Source organism: Rhineura floridana, chromosome 1, assembly GCF_030035675.1.
Source record: "Rhineura floridana isolate rRhiFlo1 chromosome 1, rRhiFlo1.hap2, whole genome shotgun sequence".
In the NCBI taxonomy this organism is placed as follows: Eukaryota; Metazoa; Chordata; class Lepidosauria; order Squamata; family Rhineuridae; genus Rhineura; species Rhineura floridana.
The window spans coordinates 273475489-273495745 of record NC_084480.1 but is presented as its reverse complement, the minus strand read 5'-3'; the positions used below and the strand labels follow the sequence as shown (position 1 = coordinate 273495745).

Sequence of the window (20257 nt, the reverse complement as noted above, 5' to 3'; positions counted from 1 at the left end):
GGGTTCTGACTTTGTTTCTATCTCCTTTTGCTTTTGCTTTCCTTCTCTCTTTAACCATTTGAAGAATTTCTTCAGTCATCCATTGGGGTCTTTCTCTTTTTTTAACTAGAGGTATTGTCTTTTTGCATTCTTGCATGATTTAAGGAAGCACATTTGTCATAAGGAAGGGAAAAAAGCAGCAAGCAAAGTATTACAGGGAACTCCAAATATCCTTCAGGATATGTTTGCTTGTTGGCTAGATTTCATGATTACAAATAAACTACTTGCACCTGCAAACAATAGCTTCTTATGAAGAGGACGGGATAATATGATGGGAGTTTTATAAAAATATGCATTGTGTGAAGAAAGCGGACACACACACACACATCCTGCCAATTCTCTCATTCTGTTTGAGGTCACCCCCAAATAAATTGATTGGCAATAGATCAGAACAGACAAGCGAAAGTTCTTCACACAACACATCTGGATTCACTGCCAGATGTGACAACTATAACCCGCTTAGGTATTTTTTAAAAAGAGAACAAAATATTGGACAAATTCGTAGAGGATCATTAGCCAAATAGAACCTCCAGGTTCAGAGACAGCATACCTCTGAACACCAGCTGCTGGAGGGCACAAACAAACAGGAAGGACTATAGCCTTCACACTTTACTTGTGGGACTTTGAGGAAATATATAGCTGCTCCCAGTTTGAAACAGGGTGCTAGACTATTATATTCTGAATGGTTGCTCATCCCTCTGCTAATTAGCAGTTTGCTCCTTCGGAATAGCTTTTCTCCACTCTTATCTCATTAGACGTTGCTTTCTTGCCATGTAGTACCGTTCTTCAGCAGCTGAATCCATACAGCCTTTTCGCACAATGGACTGAGCTCTCAACAGAGAACCTTGGCAAACTGACAGAATTAAATAGAGTAGCTCATCTCATTATTTGGATAGGGATATTCTGGGTTTATACTGGAAGCCATTTTTAAATCTTTCTCCAGGCAGAGTGAGAGTTCCCCCTTTAAAACAATAACAAAAACAAGGGTGTTTGTTTTTCTTTACCAAGCTTGTGACTGGGCATTAGAGTGTCTGCCACAAAAGTAGCAAAGACAGGAGTTTATGCTGTTTCTAACTCAGATCTTTCTTCCTGTGACATTTGAAATAATAATAAAATATCTGTAAAAATGCCATACCAACACAATATTCCCATATTTGCGGGGGGGGGGGGGAGGCGAGGTGGCAGTTGAAAGACAATGTGGTACATTGTTATTATTACTTGGAGATCACCCGAAGTCTTGAGAGAAGACACAGTGCACTATATCCTTAAAAACTTAAAAAGATCTTACTTAAGAATATGGAGAACAGTATTTTTTACTATCTTTTGGAGGAGGTGTGTGTATCTATTGCCTAATCACAGGTAATGTAAAATCTTGCATTGTTTTGAGGTCTCACTTTGCCCTTAAGGAGAAAATAAAAATTTGCTGAAACCAGAGATATTGACAATGTGTCACTCTTCTTTTTTAATATATCTGTGGGTAAAACAGAAGAGTCACGAAGCTCAGGGAGCCACTCTAGGAGAAGCTCTCATTAGTATTTCCTGTTTCTTCTCTGGTGACGGTCTATGCTAGTCGGCTCCCGTGGCTACAATACTGGGAAAGCGATGAGAGAGCACCATAGAGATGAGAAAAATAGAAAGGGAGGGGGAAAATCAAGCTTGGTCGGTCTAGGCATTTCCGAGGCTGTCCTTGGCACTCAAAGTGAAATCCGGGTCACCAAATTGTCTTGTCTCTTCCCTGCCCACCTGGGGTCGCGGGCGGGGAACCGGGACAGTTGTGCCTCCCAGAGTGGCCCCTCCCTCTGGAGTAGAGCAGCAGGTCAGTCTGTGACAGAGAAGGGTGCATGTGGGGGTGGATTGGCTGAGGAAGTGGGTTGGGAGGGAGTCTTCTTTCCATTATTTGGGCTGATTGCAGGTGTTGCCACCACTCACCATATGCTCAGAGGCACATTACCAAATTCTTCCAAGCTACACAAGAAGTGGATTGGACTGTGAAAGACCAACCCAAAATGTGTTTGCATTTTGACCAATTTGTAGGGCAGTCCAATATCTCAGAGAGGAGGTCAGGTCTCCTGCTCCCTGGTGCATTCATTATAGCTGCCCAATTTCCCTGCTTTTTAAAGTTTGATAGAAAGATTTGTGGGCTATAGGTATGTTCTTAAACCGCAAGGTTTTTTGCCTATTAGTGAATAATATCCATAATGAACACAACAAGTAACAGTTGGAGTGAATAGCTGTTCAAAATATGAGAGTCCAGTGGAGTCCCATTCAGAAATCCATACCATTGATCTTTTCTTGTGAACATTGTTTTGAGATGCTTTGCTTCCTCCTTCATACATTAAAACCTTAGGTCATTTCTTTCCTTTAGCCATTTCACTTGCCTTGTTGGGATGGCTTTCTTGCACACTGACACTCTTAATATTCTAGAGTTGGCATATCGCAATTCCAAATTCTGCATTCAGTGATTCATATGGTTATCTCAGAGGTTTGCAAAGATGCTTATTAATTTGAAAGGACCTCTGGCATATAGTGATTAAACACATCACTTAAGTTACCTAAACTCATCACTTAAGACCAAAGAGATTTATGACAGTCACATAATGATATCAATAAAAGAAAACTCCCAATATTTACAAGCCAGTATCTAGGTTTTAGGTACTAAATCCTGTAGAATCTACAATACACCCAGCACCACCACCACCACACACAAACACATTTTGGTTCTATGAAGGATTTATTTTGTTTACATAAGGAAATGAAATACAGTAGAGAGACATTCACAGAATCACTGACTACACACTCAGCCCTTTGGGTTTTAAAATCTTGGTGCAGGTTCCTTATAGCAATCAGCTTGTGTGTGAGAGTTTTACTTAGAGACCCAGTTCATGATCAGGAGTGCCTTAGCAAATATTCCATACGTGGGTTGAACAATGGCGTGGTCATCTGAGGAACTTATTTCACTACACATTTCTTTCCAGCAAACAAATTTAGGCTAGGAAAAATGTATATGTGTCCATGCATTCGTTAATCCAGTGAAACAGCCCTCAAATAGTTCAGTTTGAGTTTTCACTGAAATTTGCCAAGACCTAAAATCAAAGTGAATCTGAAAGATCTTGTTCAGGAGGATAAGAGGAATTTTAAAAAGATTAATTAAATTTCTGAAGTGGGATTTTATTCTCTCTCTCTCTCTCTCTCTCTCTGTGTGTGTGTGCGTGCGTGCGTGCGTGCAACCTACAGTCCCACCAGGACCACAATTGCCTTTGCTGACCTTTTCTCCTTTGATGACCTTATTCAAAATCCGAATTTGGCATGCAGGACAGTTCAGATAGCATGGTGAAAAACAATGTGGTGAATCGTACCACTCACGGTTTTGTACGCGACATTGCAGAAGCCAGTTGACATAGGGTGGAAGCTCAAGTTTCCATGTCACCGCAATTACAAGGATATACCATAAAACATCTTGATGGTACCCAAAGAGTCAATTTTCATATTTTCATATTGTGTACATTACACACACATTTCATGCATTCCTTGGAAAGAGTATCTCAGACCTCTTAAATGTGGTAACATATGTGAGAAAGGAAATATCAGTTTGAAATCACATATTCGAAACATGCCCACTGCACAGACTTTATCCAAGCAAAATTGCTATAAGGAAATTAATGCTACATTAGCAGGCACATTTTAGTTTCCTTCCAAAGCCCATGGTAATCCCATTAAATTGTTTCCTTAAGATAAAGGTTTGTGTGAGCTAAAACGGGCGTAGTATAAACCCCCTTATAAACCCTGCTATTAAAATGGGAAGAAATGGAAGCACATCATTCTCACATTTTATCAGTCATGGAAATAGACTCATTTTGTGCACATCTAATTACGAAGAATAATTTTTGTAAAGGTTGTTAAGCCATTTATATCATTTGTTGCTCTGATCAGCAAGTTTCCAATATTTTTATTTGGATTCAGTAGCAGTGTAGGGATATATGATTGTTTGTTCAGAATATTATGTGAGATTTTCGTAGTTAGTAAATTTCATGGGAGTTGCATGATCCAGAGCTCTGCTGATACCTACATAGAATTCATTGCAAGCAGGAGCTCCCCCATTAACTTAAATGGTGGAGAAGGTTTTGTGTGCATGATTATGTAGCATTCACCATCAACCTGTCTCAGCCTGCACAGAACTCCATGTGTTCACTGAATACCCCGGATTGAAGCCAATGTGTTTAATAAATGCTTCTCATTCCTGCTGCATTTACCACTTTGTTCTCTGCAGACAAATTCCTATGGGAGTTTAATCAAACACATTGAGCAAAATCATGTACTTGGAGACAAGGCCACAAACTACTGCAAAGTTGGCTGTGCAGAGATTATAGGCAAACTATTCAGAATTTTTAGAGGCCAGGCTCCTAATTACTGGGCAAAACAGTGTTTCTCCATGAGATGAAAAGCAAATGTCCCTGCTATTTGGTTGATGCTCATAAAAATTTATGATTGTGGGAAATCATGAATATAGTGTATGATTTATTGAATCATATCCTTAATGCTTGACTCTTGAAGTCAAAACTTTTCCTATTTTTTTCCAAAGAAAAACAGGATTTAATGCAGCATATTTGAAAGCAGCCCTAAACTGAGATTTTAAAAAGACCAAGGTATTCAATGTTTGTATTCAGTTCAATTTAATTTTAATAAATTCTACATAATGTAACTAATTTTTATCCACCCCAATAATCTTTTAATTATAGCAAACTAAGTGGGAAGCAGAAAACTGCTCAATCTTACTGCCACGACAGTGAAATGAAAATAATGAGACCGAATGTTGAGAAAAATGTGCTTCCTTTTTCGAATTTTCCTCAGGCTATGACATCAGCCTATCAGCACTTCTCTTATTCCCTTCCTAGTCTGGGTACATCTGTCCGTAATTAAGTGTGTTAGCTATGGTCGGTACCCGAGTGCTAGGTGAAAGTGGTGGGGGTGGTCCAGCCTCAAGGGATTACTCAGTGCATGAGGCTTGGAATGAAGCCACCAACATTTACCTGCTGGCAGTGCTGGCCAGCCTGGCCCTTTTGGTATGCGCATGCAGAAATAAAAGAAAGATTATGAGGATTTTTACACTACCTCCAACTGTAGACATGCCATCTGAACCAAATTTTTACGAAAGTGTGAAAAAAAATTCATCGACAACAGCAGTTGGAGATGTACTCTATTGCAAGGAAATATGACCACCAGCAACCACAGAAACAGACTGATTGTGTACAGCTTTTGGTGGAATGAAGTCTTGAATCTCCGAACCCAAGAAACAGTGCTGAGAATGACAGAACATTTGGGATATAGTCATTTTCAATGCAACTTGGATAGTGTATTGATGTTTATCTGCAATTATTGCATACAGTATGCCTTGATAGGTCCTATATAAATATACAATGAATATTTTTTTAAAACTTGAAAAACGAATATGGCTGATACACACTGGTTCACACACACATTTATTTGCAACTATGACTGACAAAAACAGATTATGATGGAATTTTAAAATTATTAGATACAAATAATTTATATGTAGGTGCTCATAAATATTTGAAGAAATGTGAGGAAAATGTGAAATAAAACTAAGCATTCATTGGTATGTTTAGGCGGGTTTTTTAAGCCAGTATTGTTCTTTTGTTAAACAGACTTACACTAATTCCACTTGGCAATAAGAAGAAAGCAATTATCTGAAAAGTGAATTCTAACCATCCTTAAGAGACTCATTCCAAAACAAAAGCTGAAAATTTGGTATCACAGCTACATTGTTAAACCTCCTTAAAGCAAAAGAAATAGGTCAATTTGACAGAGGTGAGCCAAAAGTAGTGTTGTGTTTAAAATTATTCAGTCTGGACTATGTGATTTCAAATGCCCATGCAAAACCAAGGTCCCATCTGCACTATAAATTTAAAGCAGTATACTGCCACTTTAAACAGTCATGGCTTCCCCCAAAGAATCCAGGGAACTGTAGTTTGTTAAAGGTGCTAAGAGTTGTTAAAAGGTAAAGGTGTACCCGCACTTATAGTGTGAGTCGTTTCCGACTCTTAGGGTGACGTCTTGCAACGTTTACTAGGCAAACCATATATATGGGGTGGGATTGCCAGTTCCTTCCCCGGTTGTTAGGAGGCCCCTATTCTCACAGACCTACAATCCTCAGAGTGGTTTAACAACCATTCCTTCTTCCCAGAGAACTCTAGGAACCACTAACTACCTCATAGTGGCAGCTGCATTGAGTAGCATTGGTCAGGTCAGTCATTACATGCTTTTGTTCCCTATCTGAAATGAGAATTACAGTAGATCAGTGCTGTGAAGACCAGCGGCATAAGTATTTTAAATTTCTTCAGATACGATCCAGTGGCCGCTCTAGTTTTCTACCCCCTCCTCCTGTGCCTTCTGCTCTGTGTCCTGCCACTGACTCCGCCTTCAAGGCAGCAGCCTTTCCACAGATCGAGTTCTGCACTTAGAAGAGAACTATGTGTCTAACCCTAACAGTACATAGAAGGAAGTGGTTGAGTCAGTTGTTTTATATATATTAAAAAGTGTTATAAAGACCACCAACTAAAATTGTGGAAGTGGGAGGGAATAATATATTTAAAATGGATTTTTTTTTTTGAAAAAAGGGGGAGGTTTTACCATTTGATATTAAAATTCTCAAATTCAGTGATGGGCACAGCAATCCAACATGGAGGAAGATGGCAGGAGTGGAGCTGCCACATCCTACTGTAGTTCATGAGCTCCGGGGAGGGGAGTACACCTGCTGCACCAGCAGGACTTGATGGAAGGTAACAAAATGCATGTTTCTTTCTGCCACCCTTTTCCCCTGGCATAGTGCTGGGACTGGGGGCCGCAGGATGCAGCCAAACAGAGCCAGGATGCAGCATAAATCCCCCTGCCCTTGATTCCGCCCCGACACATCCCCAGAATACCTTTTTTTTGGACCTTGCACTGGCCTTTGCTGTGCCAGCCAAACCTCAGCTGTGCCTGGGTGGTGGCAGAGTTTGTGGGCTGTGCTGAGGCTATGCGTGACTGGGGGATTTCTGCCAGTGCAGCCCAGCTGCACCGACACGCTCCCTCCTCCCTTGGACATACACGGATCCTAATTCCACTCAGCCTGGCATAAACACCAGGAGGATTCACCCTAAGAATGTTAAATGATTGCATTGTTCACACAAACAAATTAATGGTTTTTTTTCCAAAATAGGATAGGTTTATGTTTCTATTTATATCAATTTGCTATGTGCACATTTCTGTGAGTAATAATAACATACTACCTTTTATAAGGGCAGAAGTAGCTTTCAAGTTTCACAGAACTCTGCCCCCGGCTAGATGTTAAACAGAGGCAAGGTGTGAAGAGACAGAGATTGTTGGTAAAGGGCAGGGCAGAGACCCATTTACAATATCTAATGGTCTTCCAGTGCCCTGTTTGATAAGTTCTTTTCAGTCTGACTTAAGTCAGTTTGTGGCCAGTCGGAAGTATTTGGGTTGTTATGCCAAAGTGTCCCAAGATGAAATGGCAACTCTTGACTTTTTCCAAATATCAAAACCAGACTCCTTTGGTTCTCTTTCTAACATTAATCAGAACAGATACGTTTTGTTGTAAGGCAGAGAGCTGAAGAAAAGAAAGTTGAAGATTAAGTAATGTTACCCAATTGGTTGGAGACGATGTGATTACTCTCCCCTGGCCCAACCAAAATCCCAGGATACTTTTATTATTTATTTGTTAATTGAAATATTTACAGACCACCCCTTCATATAAAATATCAAGGTGCTGTACGACAAAGTATACAAGTTCAATAAAACATAAAATGCCATAAAAACAACACAAAAATCATCATAAAAATGACTGGCTCATCTGGGAAAAGGTCTTTAAGAGATGTCTGAAAACTAGCAGCAAGGATGCCTGCCGAATCTCTGCTGGAAGAGTGTTCCATAGCATGAGACTGGCGACACCAGATGCCCAACTTCTAGATGAAGCCTGTTGGGCTTCTGAAACACGGGGCAGCTAGCAGCACTCCTCTGGATGGTCTTGGTGATCATGCTGGCCTCAGGCAGTACTTAAGGTATCCAAGTTGGTCAAGGCTTTGTTTATTAATACGAGAGTGTTGAACCTGGCCCAGTAACATATGGACAAACAGTGCAGATGTTTTAGCAGTGATGTCACATGCTGTTGGCCATCTTTCCCCCATCAGCAGTCTAGCTGCTGCATTCTGCACTAACTGGAGCTTCCGGACCAGGCCAAAAGGAAGCCCTACATAAAGCATATTGCAGCAATCTATTCTTGAGGTTTCTAATGTATGGACTACAGTGGCCAGACTTTCCAGATATAGCTATAGTTGGCACACCAGATGAAGCTGGTAAAAGGCACTCATCCACAGAGGTCACTTGGGCCCCTCTAATGACAAAGATGTATTCAGGAGTACCCCCAAGCTACATACCTGCTCCTTCATGAGTGCAACCCTGTCCAAAAAAGGCAATTGGCCTACCTTCCGTACATAGAAACCACCAACCCACAAAGTGTCTGTCTCCCCAGGATTCAAATTTAGTTTATTGGCCCTCATCCAGTCCATCACTGTATTTAGGGACTGGCCCAGAGCTTGCACACTCACTCCTGATTCCGATATTACAGATAAATAGACCTATGTGTCATAGCGTACTGATGACATCATGCTCCAAAACTCCTAATGACCACTCCCAATGGCTTCACATACATGTTAAATGAACTTTGGGAGAAAATAATGCCAGGGGCCACTTGTGCTATGAGTTTCCACAGGGCACTATTTTGTCTTCAATTCTGTTTAATATTCCCCTAATGCTATTCTCTGGAATTTACCACGCAAGTAGAAATTGAGTCATTGTAATGCATTACCTCCGAAATGCATCCTGAACTGTTGATCCAGGAGGATACAATGGCCAATGGTATCAAATGCCATTGAGAGACTGAGTAACAACAGGGTCACACTTCTCCTGTCCTTTGCTCGATAAAGGTCATCCATCAGGGTGACCAAAGCTGATTCAGTCCTGAACCTAGGCCTGAACCCATACTGAAGTGGATCCAGATAATTGGTGTCATCCAGGAACACTTTTGCACTGGGCACAAGAGGGCTTCCTGAATCACTATCTTCATACTACAAAGGGCTTTCATCATGGTCTTTATTAGGAGCATGTTTCCTGCTGCCAGTCCCCTTTGTGGTTGGGGTGTGTGCATGCAAACAGGATCTAGCCTGAAAAAGAGTTTTGTGAAACTCAGAATCTTACTACTGTAATTGGTCTTCTGGGTATCAAAGCTACTGTCATCCTTTGCAGGGGGGCCCCAATGGAAAAACACAGAGTTTTGTTTGTTTTTGTAATCTTGAATCGCACAGGAATCCTCAATGGGCAAAATAATAACAGTAATAATGATAAATAATGAAGACAGTTAGTTCTTAGTTATAAGTAAAATGAAATTTATCACAAATCCAGTATTTTTACCAAGCTGCAATTCCAGGCCAGGGCATTACTGTGGACATGGCCAACGATAACATCCAGCACAGAAAGTTGCTCATCTCCAGGATACATCATATACTACTCAAGGTTGAAAGTATTTTAATAAAAAATTGAAAGGGGTCTAACATTATCAGTCTAGTCCTCTGCATCAAGGTGACTACATGTCCCAATCCTAGACATTTCCCTTCTATTTCCCATATGTATATTTTTCCTTTTTAAAATACCCAGTAAAGAACCTTAATATAAATGATTAAAATTCTAAGTAAAAGATGATGCAACGTAAGAAAATGAATATATTAATGGAAATCATGTGATTTCTCCTACTCTGTTCCCCAAATTTAGATGCAATATGTCCTGAAGTCCTCTTTTCCACTTTTAGAATAAAGGGCAATTCTTAAATGCCTCGCAGGAATAGCATGACAATAATCAGTTAATATTTCCAGGGATTCAAACATGGAAAGTTTTATAAACGTTAAGTATTTTTAGCTATGCAGAATAGTTACAGAACCTAAGTCTATATTATTCTTTCAAATGATAGTAGGCACTTAATTGAAGAGTATAGAAATTCAAAATGTAATATGAAATTAATCTTTTCTAAGGTTATTTAAGCTAATGGCATAGTAATGGCAAACTAATTTTACAGTGATTAAGAGATAATATACTCAGGGCTTCTAGTGAGGTTTTTATTGAGGTAACGTACCTATCTTTGATGAGACTGAAGGTTTAAAAATACACTGTAAAGTATGCGTCTCTAAGGAGATTTTCAATTGTGGTTTGGGTTGAAAACCTGTAGATTGGAGGTAGCCTACAGACAGCAAATGCAGCCCTTTCTAAAAAGCCCTATGAGTCCCCACCTTGCCTGTAGCTTTGATAATAGTCTTCTTACTTGGTAGCTGAATTCTAGGAATTGTATCACTCACATGCTCCTTAGGTTTCTTGGAAAACCATGGATGGATTAGATACAGGTGATTATGAACATGCTTTAAATAGCATGCACAGTACGAATTTCTCTGAGAAATGTTCACATTTATAAATAGTATATATTTATTACACTGATATCTCTTCCATAGTGGAACTCAAGGCACACAGGAGTCACAGGTGGTAACCCAGGCAGGCACTGACAGGATGTGGATCTGCTTATCCATCAAGGTTGCTGCATTGTGTGCCTTCAGACCATGTTCTAGGTTCTACGGCCAGAAACTGGGTCTGGGATGAAAACTATAAATGCTAGTGATTCTTTGTATTGGCTTTTGTTCTAGCTTGGTGAATTGATTTAATTTTATAAACTGTAAGGATTCATTCATTTTACAACTTATTCCACAAGATGTGCATCTGCTGGAAAAATCAACACTTCAGTACTCTCTCATTTTTGTAAGCCCTGTTCACTACTATGATAACATGAAGCTAGTGTTTATTACAGACACTGACATAGGTCCTGCTTTAAATATTATTTAGAGGTAGGCTCTGTATACTAATTTTTATGATCACCTTGTTTTTTTTAAAAAAGTGTTCAAAATAATAATAAAAAAGCCTTCAACTAATATCATGCTCTCACATGTAATTGAGTTGACACAGGAATAGGCCAGCATGGTTTTGGTTCAGCATCCAGAGGGCCAGAGGTTCTCCATCCCTGTGTAAATTCCTAACCTCTCCAAGCGTTGTGCACAGAACCCACAAAATGTTCCAGCAAGACAATATAACCAACAAGATGTATTGATTGGCAGCTGGAGATGCATTTTACTCTTTGATGAGTGCCTAACAGATTATCAGCACTGCCTCATTGATGTAGATGGCCTTGGGAACTAAGACATTTGGATAATAAGACATTTGAATCAATTGGAATATTATTTACTGAGAGATTTGCTAATAAGATGCTGCATTCACAGTGAACGCAATTAAGAGATTTCAGTAGTCAAACTTCTTACAACAGGAGTTTTAGCCCATTATTTTCTTTTTCTGCTTAAGCTTTGGATCCTGAAGATATGCAAGGCCAGCATACATAAGCATCAGAATGTGTGACCTTCCATCATGAAAATGCTGTTTGTTTTCTGCTAATTATGCTAAATAAAAATAAAAAAGAATGGGACTGAGATGGGAATGACATTAGATTGGCATAAATTAGTTTATTACAGCAGAATAGCTAGAGGGAAAATGACACCCTAGAGATTACTTGAACTCATACATTTCTGCTGCCAAAGTTTACAGGCCTGTAAATTTAAATGTAGAATTTTTGTAGGCAGAATGCATTGACAAATATGCCTAATGGTAATACATCTAGTTCTGAGCCTCAGAACAGGTCAATAATAATGCTTATATTGATAGCAGCAATGTAGGAGATGTTATTTGGTATTAAAGCTAAAATCCATGTTATCCCCTTAATCATAATTACATTAATATTGACAGGCCCTTGACAATACCCACTTTACTATTGATAGATTTCTGTCAATAATGCATTTCTAAATAAAATATATTCATTCATAATTTGTACAATACTCAGTAAGCAATGCTAAAGTATATCTGGAGAAATACCTATTTTATTGGTGATATATAGCAATTTGTTTTCTTACTGTGTGTTTTGCAAGAGGGACTCTCAAATTTAGTAAAATAAAAATGGGCAATATATTATGTTATTTAGAAGAACTTTTGGACATATAGAAAAACATGGCTTGCAGTTTTATTCTGGAGAGGAAAGCAGTGTGATGTTACAGTAAAACATTAGTCAGAAACATTTCAAATAGATTAAAAACCTATCATCTTTAAAATATGTTTTACAGTATATGCTCTAAACTTTCCACCCGTAAGAATTCATATTTGTTTGACTTGATACAGAGCATTACTACTGACAATAATTTTCTACATTTTTATTTTGGAGCCTAATATTCTAGCCTTATGAGCACTCAGTGATTGGACAAAGCTATTGGAAAGGAGTTGCTAAATGTTTTGTACTTACATGGAATATCCCTCAGCTTCGCATTTGCTGATGATTTGATAATTGTACTAGAAAATCCTTTGGAAGGAATTAATGTATTGATGGACAAATTAAAAGAATTTGGACCGTTAGCAGGATTTAAGATCAACAATCAAAAAACAAAGATGTTGGTGAAAAATTTAACTTTAAGGGAACAGAAAGAGTTAATGGACAAGACAGATTTTACAATAGAGAAAAAGTTGAAATATTTAGGTATCATTATGACAAATAAAAATTCAAAGTTGTTTCATAATAATTATGAAAAATTATGGACAGAGATTAAGAAAGACTTGCTAAGATGGGATAAACTACAACTGTCATTAATGGGTAGAATATCTGTGATAAAAATGAATGTATTACCGAGAATGATGTTTTTGTTTCAAACAATACCTGTAATATCCTCTGATTTACCTTTTAAACAATGGCAAAAAGATATCTCTAAATTTGTATGGCAAGGAAAAAAACCAAGAGTTAAATTTAAACTACTACAAGATGCCAAAGAAAGAGGAAGACTGGGACTACCAAATCTGAGACTTTATTTTGCTGCCTGCTGTTTAGTCTGGATAAAGGAATGGATTTTATTGAGGAATAAAAGACTATTGGATTTGGAGGGCCATAATTTGAAGTGGGGATGGCATGGATATCTATGGTATGACAAAGTAAAAGTAAATGTAGACTTTAACAATCATTTTATAAGACGTCCTCTGTTGAAAATATGGAATAGATACAAACCAAGGTTTTATTCGAAAATACCATTATGTGTCTCAAGTCAAGAAGCGTTTTATAGAAGAGAAATGGCTGGAAAAGAGAAATGGTTAACTTATCAAGAACTATTAGAAAATGTACATGGAGAATATACAATGAAAGAGAGAGAACAACTGACAAAGGAAGGATATAGTTTTCAATGGTTTGCCTATTTACAATTGTTAGAAAGATATAAAATGGACAAGAAAATGTATGGGTTTGAAATAAGTAAATCTGATTTTGAAATAGGATTGTGTACAAATGATGAAAATATAATTGCGAAAATGTATAAACTCTTATTGAAAATGGATATGGAGGAAGAACAAGTAAAAGAGTGTATGGTAAAGTGGGCAAAAAATTTTGGTCATAACATACAAATGGATCAATGGGAAAATATGTGGAAAAAAGGTTTGAAATTTACACTATGCTATAATCTTAAAGAAAATTTTTATAAAATGATGTACCGTTGGTACATGACTCCAGAAAAGTTGTCAAAAATGTATAGTAATGTTTCTAATGTTTGTTGGAAATGTAAACAACAAGAAGGATCATTTTATCATATGTGGTGGTTATGTAAAAAGGCAAAATCATTTTGGGCACAGATAGGTAGGAAGATGCAAAACATTCTAAAGATAAATATTCAGTCAAAACCAGAATTTTTTTTATTGGGTTTTATGGATAAACAAATAGAAAAGAAATATGGAAGAATAATATTATATATGATTACGGCAGCAAGATTATTATATGCACAAAAGTGGAAAATGGAATCAATACCAACAATGGAAGAATGGCTATTGAAATTAATGGATTTAGTAGAAATGGACAAATTGACATGTTTACTTAGAGAAAAATCGACAGATACATTTCTTAAGGAATGGAAGCCTCTCTTAGACTTTTTGTTGAAAGATCAAAATAAAATGATGATACTGGGATTTGACGATTAATTAAGACAGCCTACGGAGAAAAGGGACTCTGTATGTATACATTAAGGGACAGGTTTGATGTATATTATATACTTATAGCTGATCTGCGACAAATCGGAAGTCAACTATTTTATTTTCATTTTTTGTTGTTATTGTTATGTTTTTTTGACTTTGTTTTGTTTGTTTTTGGAAAAATTTGAATAAAAATTATTAAAAAAAAAAAAAGAATATCCCTCAGCTTCATAGGACATAATATAATTAAAATTGGTGTAGCATTGCTTATATGAGTGTGAGTTGTGGGTCAGGAGGTTGCTGATTCGAATCTCATCTCTGCCACAAGCTCTCTGTGACTAGGTGACCTTAAGCAAACCTCTCTATTATCTTAGCCTCAGGCCCACAGGAGTGGAGGAGATACACTGACTCTAACTTTTCACTGGTACCTCTTTTTTTTTTTAATATCTCCTCTTTGAGTTCTAAGATGCTCTAGGAAAACGGGTTTCTAATCTTGTTGCCCCCAGGAGCCCTTTCTGCCAAGAAACATGTTACACAGTATATTTGGGGAAAATGTTCTGAGTCTCACTCTCAGTTCTTTGGAGTTACAGCATGTTTATGTCACCTCTAATCTAAAAAAATTCCAGGGCATTTCAATAATTTTTAAAAATTAAACTACATAAGTGCGTTTTTTTTTAAAAAAGACAAATAAAACACTGCAGCATGTTTAAAAGCCTGGTGATGGTGGACAACTTTTTAAAGAGAAATTTGCCCATCATGACTGGTCTTGTCATGAAGCAACCCTGGAACACAGCTGGAAGACTCCCCCCAAAGCATTTTGAACAAATGTTTCAGAATTCAGTACATAGTCTCTGCACGCTTGGACACTAGCTACTCACTTGAAGATTTCATGAAGAGTTTTGATACACAGAACCAGGAAGATATTTATTTATTTATTATTTGGGTCATTTCTATACCCCTTTATATTATTTGGGAAACAAATCTCAAAGCAGTTTACAACCTAGATTAAAACATTGAATGTAACATCTCAAAATATTAAAACATTACAAATTCAAGCCAAATATAAAAAACAGCATAATTAACAGAAAAATAAAAGTATTCCTTAAACATTAACATTATGCGTTAAGAATCAAATACAAAATACAAACTCCCAAAACAGCATCATTAGTTAATTAATTAAAACAACTATACTAGGAGCTACACCCCCCCAATAATCCCTCCCAAATATGTCCTTAACAGTCTTCCATGTCTAAATTCCACTGATTCTTTCCCACAAACCATACAGATAACTTATCTCCAGCCAAACCACCATAAGGAACAAATGCTTAGCCTAGAAAAATACATAGCAGCCAACGCAACCACTCCCTCCCTGTCGCTCACCCAGGTAGGGCCATACTCAATTCCAGTTCAGTTTCTCATACTGAGTGGTATTGGGCATCTTTGAAGTGTACAAAAACGTGACAACCCAGACTCTCACTCTGGGCAGCACATGAACAATTCAACTACAGTAGGGCCCTGCTTTACGGCGCTTCGCTAATGCGGTGGTCTCAATTAGACGTAATTAGACTAAAGCCCACTCATACGGAGCTTGTTCCGCTTTTACGGCGGTTTTCGGATGTTGTGCGCCATTCTATTCAATGAGTTCCGCTTTTTAGCAGGGGTCCAGAACGTAACCGGCCGTATGAGTGGGGCCCTACTGTATAACCCAATAATACAACATTCTCTCTCTCTCTCTACTGGATAATACATTCAACAGTACAATATTAAAGGGGGTGATGCCCTCATGGCGACCCCAAAAGTTCTGCATTGCAGCAACCTTCATAGCTAATGTGTGGGCTGGGTGCAGTCAATTAGCTGCAGGTGTTTCCACTCTCCTCCTCTGGAATTAGCAATAGCGTCCTGACTCTACCTTTCCAGAGGTGAAAGAAATTCATGAGGCAACAAAAAATTGAATCTTCAGTAAATCACATAAGCCTAGTAAAAGAATCTTAGAACTTCAAAAAACATGTGCATCTATCTTCAGTGGCCGGATGTCTGATTAAGTCTCTTGTGGAAAGCCTCAGCATCAGTTACAGAATTCAGCTGCTATTGCTGTTGGTGCCACCGCCACCTCCATACACAAAAGTTATCAGTTATGGTTCCTCTAGGAAACATCTTTATTTGGGGATGGGGAAAATGTGTCCTTTTTTCTTATCATATTCTCCTTGACTATATTTTATTCTGTTGTGTTTAAGGTGCACTGAGTACCCATTATATATCAAAAAATTAACCACACCAAGAGAACTATAGTATATTTACAGCAGAAAGCAATTCTACCACCATATTAACTTCTGTTTTGAAATATGTAATGCATCATTTGAGCTATGGATGTAGATAAGTTACAACTTTCACAGGTGTCTACCATTTTTAATAATAAGCTGTCACATAAATTGGTAGCCATGTTCTCCCTGGGTGCCATGGGTGTCTGCAGAAACAATTCGGGGGAGGAGAAAGGTCTATGACCTGTAACTACAGGTTGTTGACTCTTTGCAGTCTTTATGTGAGAGAACCCCCCTGCATCATTACATGGTGCTGAAGAGAAACAATGACAAACCATGGCAAGCTGTGCCTGTTGGTGATTTACAATACTGTATAGAATTATACATGTCAGAACTAACCAATTGCTTTATTTGGCCGTTTAACAACAGAAAGACATATAGCTTCAATTTGTCCATTGTGCAATAATTATGTAGAACTCTAAACCAAATTTAAAAACACAAAACTCTCATGCAGAATTTCACACCTTTTACACAGAATCTGCCTTGGCTGTGGTGAATGCCAGACATAAGGCAGAATGCCGGTCAGACGTTTTTGTTAATGTTTGCCTGTCCATAACATAAAAGAAAACACAATACAGAATGGATCATTCTTGAAACATTCTTGTCTGCAACTCATACCAAGTAACAGATTCATCCCCAAAGTTTTCAGATTTGTAGTGTGCTTCAATGCAATTGGCATTGGCTTAAAAGTATTTTTCTTCAGTGTGGTACGTCTGTGATGGATGTAGTTTCAGCAAAGTGTAAGCAGATTGGTTTTCATCCTGAAACGAGTACTCATTGAGGTAATAAGCAAATCTAAGTAGGGAATGTAGATGGACCGCCAATAGAATTCTGTGGATTGGTTTGAATGACTGGCATAGTTTTTCTGTTGTATGGTTTGTCTAGGTGCTTTAAGGTCTACATCATCTGCCAGTTTCTTGCATTTCACTATTATTATGCTAAAGGTCTCCTCACTAACTTTCCTGTGTTGTTCCATTATTCCCAGAAACTCTTGTGTATGTGCTTCCATTTCCATTACATCTAACCTCACAGATTGCAGAGCTTGGGTGACTAGTTCTAGCATCAAAGAATGTTTGCTTATGATCACAAGACAAACAATAAAAGTTGATAACTATGATGCACATGGCAACAGGTATGAAAGTGGTTGTGTCCTGGTGTTGCTTGATCCTGCTAACTGCTTGAGTTGCCAGACAATTTTCTGAAAACACATTGATACTCTTGTAGTTTTGAGTCCACTGTGTTTCACACAGCACTGGTATGTTAGCTATTAGCTGTCTGGATGCTCTCACAGAAAAAAAATATGATGGCTTTCTGTATTATGCACATTGCTGTATAATACAGTTGCTTGCTGTAGCAATCTTGATGTCCTATCCACATCTAGTGAGGTGTCCAGTGCAACATCTGCTGCAACTTATTGGGATCGGTTTCAGTTGGGCCTCATGATGTGGACAAGGTGCTTGTGACAATACAGCCAGCAATGAGTCCTCTTGACCCTTGCCCTTCGTGGCTTATTAAAGCTTGCCAATGAGGTTTGACCAAGTGGATCCAGGGTGTTGTCAATGCATCATTGTGGTAGGGAGTGGTTTCAGCCATCCTGAAAGAGGTGGTGATCTGTTTGCTCCTGAAAAATCTCATCCTGGACCCATTGGTTTGTGCCAACTATCGCCCAGTTAGAAATATGCCCTTTTTAGGGAATGTGATTGAGAGGGTTGTGGCACAGCAGTTGCAAGTACTCTCAGATGAAACAGATTATCTCAACCCATTCCAATCTGGGTTCAGGCCTGGTTATGGACTAAATTGGCCTTAGTCGCCCTGATGGATAACCTTTATCAGGAGGATAGGGAGAGTGTGATCCTGTTATTCTTACTTGGTCTCTCAGCAACTTTTGATACCACTGGTCATGGTATCCTTCTGGGCCAACTTGGTGAGATGGGTATTGGAGGCACTGTTTTACAGTAGTTCCGATCCTACCTCCAGGCTTGTTTTCAGAGAATAGCACTGGGTGATTGTCTTTCAGACCCCTGGCAGTTGTGCTGTGGGGTGCCATAGGGTACCATCTTGTCCCGGATGTTTAACATCTATATGAAGCCCCTGGGGAGTAGTCATCAGGAGATTTGGGGCGACATGTCAGCAATACATGATGATACCCAGTTATGTGATGATACCCAGTTCTATTTTTCTGTAAGATCTGAATTGGGAGATGCTATGCAGGCCCTGGACTGGTGCCTGGACTTGGTGATGGGCTGGATGATGGCCAATAAACTGAGTCTGTATCCTAGCAAGACGGATGAGTGCTGGGTTAGTGGTTCCCAAGTTTGGATAATTCGTAAGTTGCCTCCTTTGGATAGGGTTATACTCCCTCTGAAACAGCAGGCTTGTAGTCTGGGGGTGCTCCTGAATCCATCTTTGTTGCTAGAGGCCCAGGTGACCTGTGGCTAGGAGTGTCTTTTACCAGCTTCGGCTGGTAAGACAGCTGTGGCCATTTTTCAACCAGGATAGCCTGACCACTGTTGTCCATGCACTGGTACCCTCCAGGCTGAATTACTGTAATGTGCTCTATGTGGGGCTACCCTTGAGGTTGGTCCGGAAGCTACAGCTGGTGCAAAATGTGGCAGCGCTACTGCTCACTGGGGCAGGGTATCACCAACATGTTTTCTCACTGCTGAAAGAATTGCACTGGCTGCCTATTACCTACTGGGCTAAGTTCAAGGTTCTGGTTTTCGTCTACAAAGCCCTATACAACTTGGGACCAGGATACCTGAAAGATCCTCTTACCCCTTACATAACCAATCGATCATTACTCTTTGCAGGTGAGGGCCTCCAACAGACACATCTTATGAGCAGGCCCATTCCACACAACATATGAAACAGACCTTTACTGTAGTGGCACCTACCCTTTGGAATTCCCTCCCCTTAAATATTACACAGACACCATCTCTGTTATCTTTTCGGTGCCTACTGAAGACCTTCCTTTTTCAACAAGACCTTATCCGTCTGCATCTGTGTTGGAATTGCTTTTCAATGTTTTGTAAGCTTTTTTTTTTTAAAGATGCTTTTAATGATGTTTTAATATGTTTTTAAGGATGTTTTGTTTTAATATATATTCACTAATAGGCAAAAAACCTTGCGGTTTAAGAACATACCTATAGCCCACAGATATTTCTATCCAACTTTAAAAAGCAGGGAAATTGGGCAGCTATAGTGAATGCACCAGGGGAGCAGGAGACCTGACCTCCTCTCTGAGATATTGTACTGCCCTACAAATTTGTCAGAATGCAAACACAATTCGGATTGGTCTTTCACAGTCCAATCGACTTGCTGTGTAGCTTGCAAGAATTTGGTAACATGTACCTCTCAGCATATCTTCCTATCTTCCATGCAATCATGCTTAAGATAGGTAAAACTGACCATGGGGAGGAGGAAGGGGATGGGAAGGAGGGGATTGGAAGGGGTTGGAGATGGGGAGGGAGGGGCAAAGGAAGGGGGAGGGAAGAGGCAAGAGGGGGGAATAGGATGGAGGAGAAGGGAGGGTGGGTTTGATTGGTTGCATACTTTTTTAGTTCATTGGGATTTATTTCTGTGCAATCATGTTTGAAAATGGAAATGGACTGCCTTCAAGTCAATCCTGACTTATGTTGACCCTATGAATAGGGTTTTCATGGTAAACGGTATTCAGAGGTGGTTTTACCATTGCCTTCCTCTGAGGCTGAGAGGCAGTGACTGGCCCAAGGTCGCCCAGTGAACTTCATGGCTGT

At 39.0% G+C, this 20257-nt stretch overlaps 1 protein-coding gene across 4 annotated transcripts in view; it reads left to right on the top strand.

Moving 5' to 3' along the window:
- Positions 1–1760: 1760 nt before the first annotated feature.
- Positions 1761–20257, top strand: part of PEX2 (peroxisomal biogenesis factor 2) — a 55030-nt gene continuing 36533 nt past the window's right edge. For all 4 annotated transcript variants that reach the window (XR_009759548.1, XR_009759547.1, XM_061601796.1 and 1 more), the window contains exon 1: positions 1761–1855. The gene's annotated coding sequence lies outside the window, so the exon portion shown is untranslated. The remainder of the gene's footprint in view (positions 1856–20257) is intronic.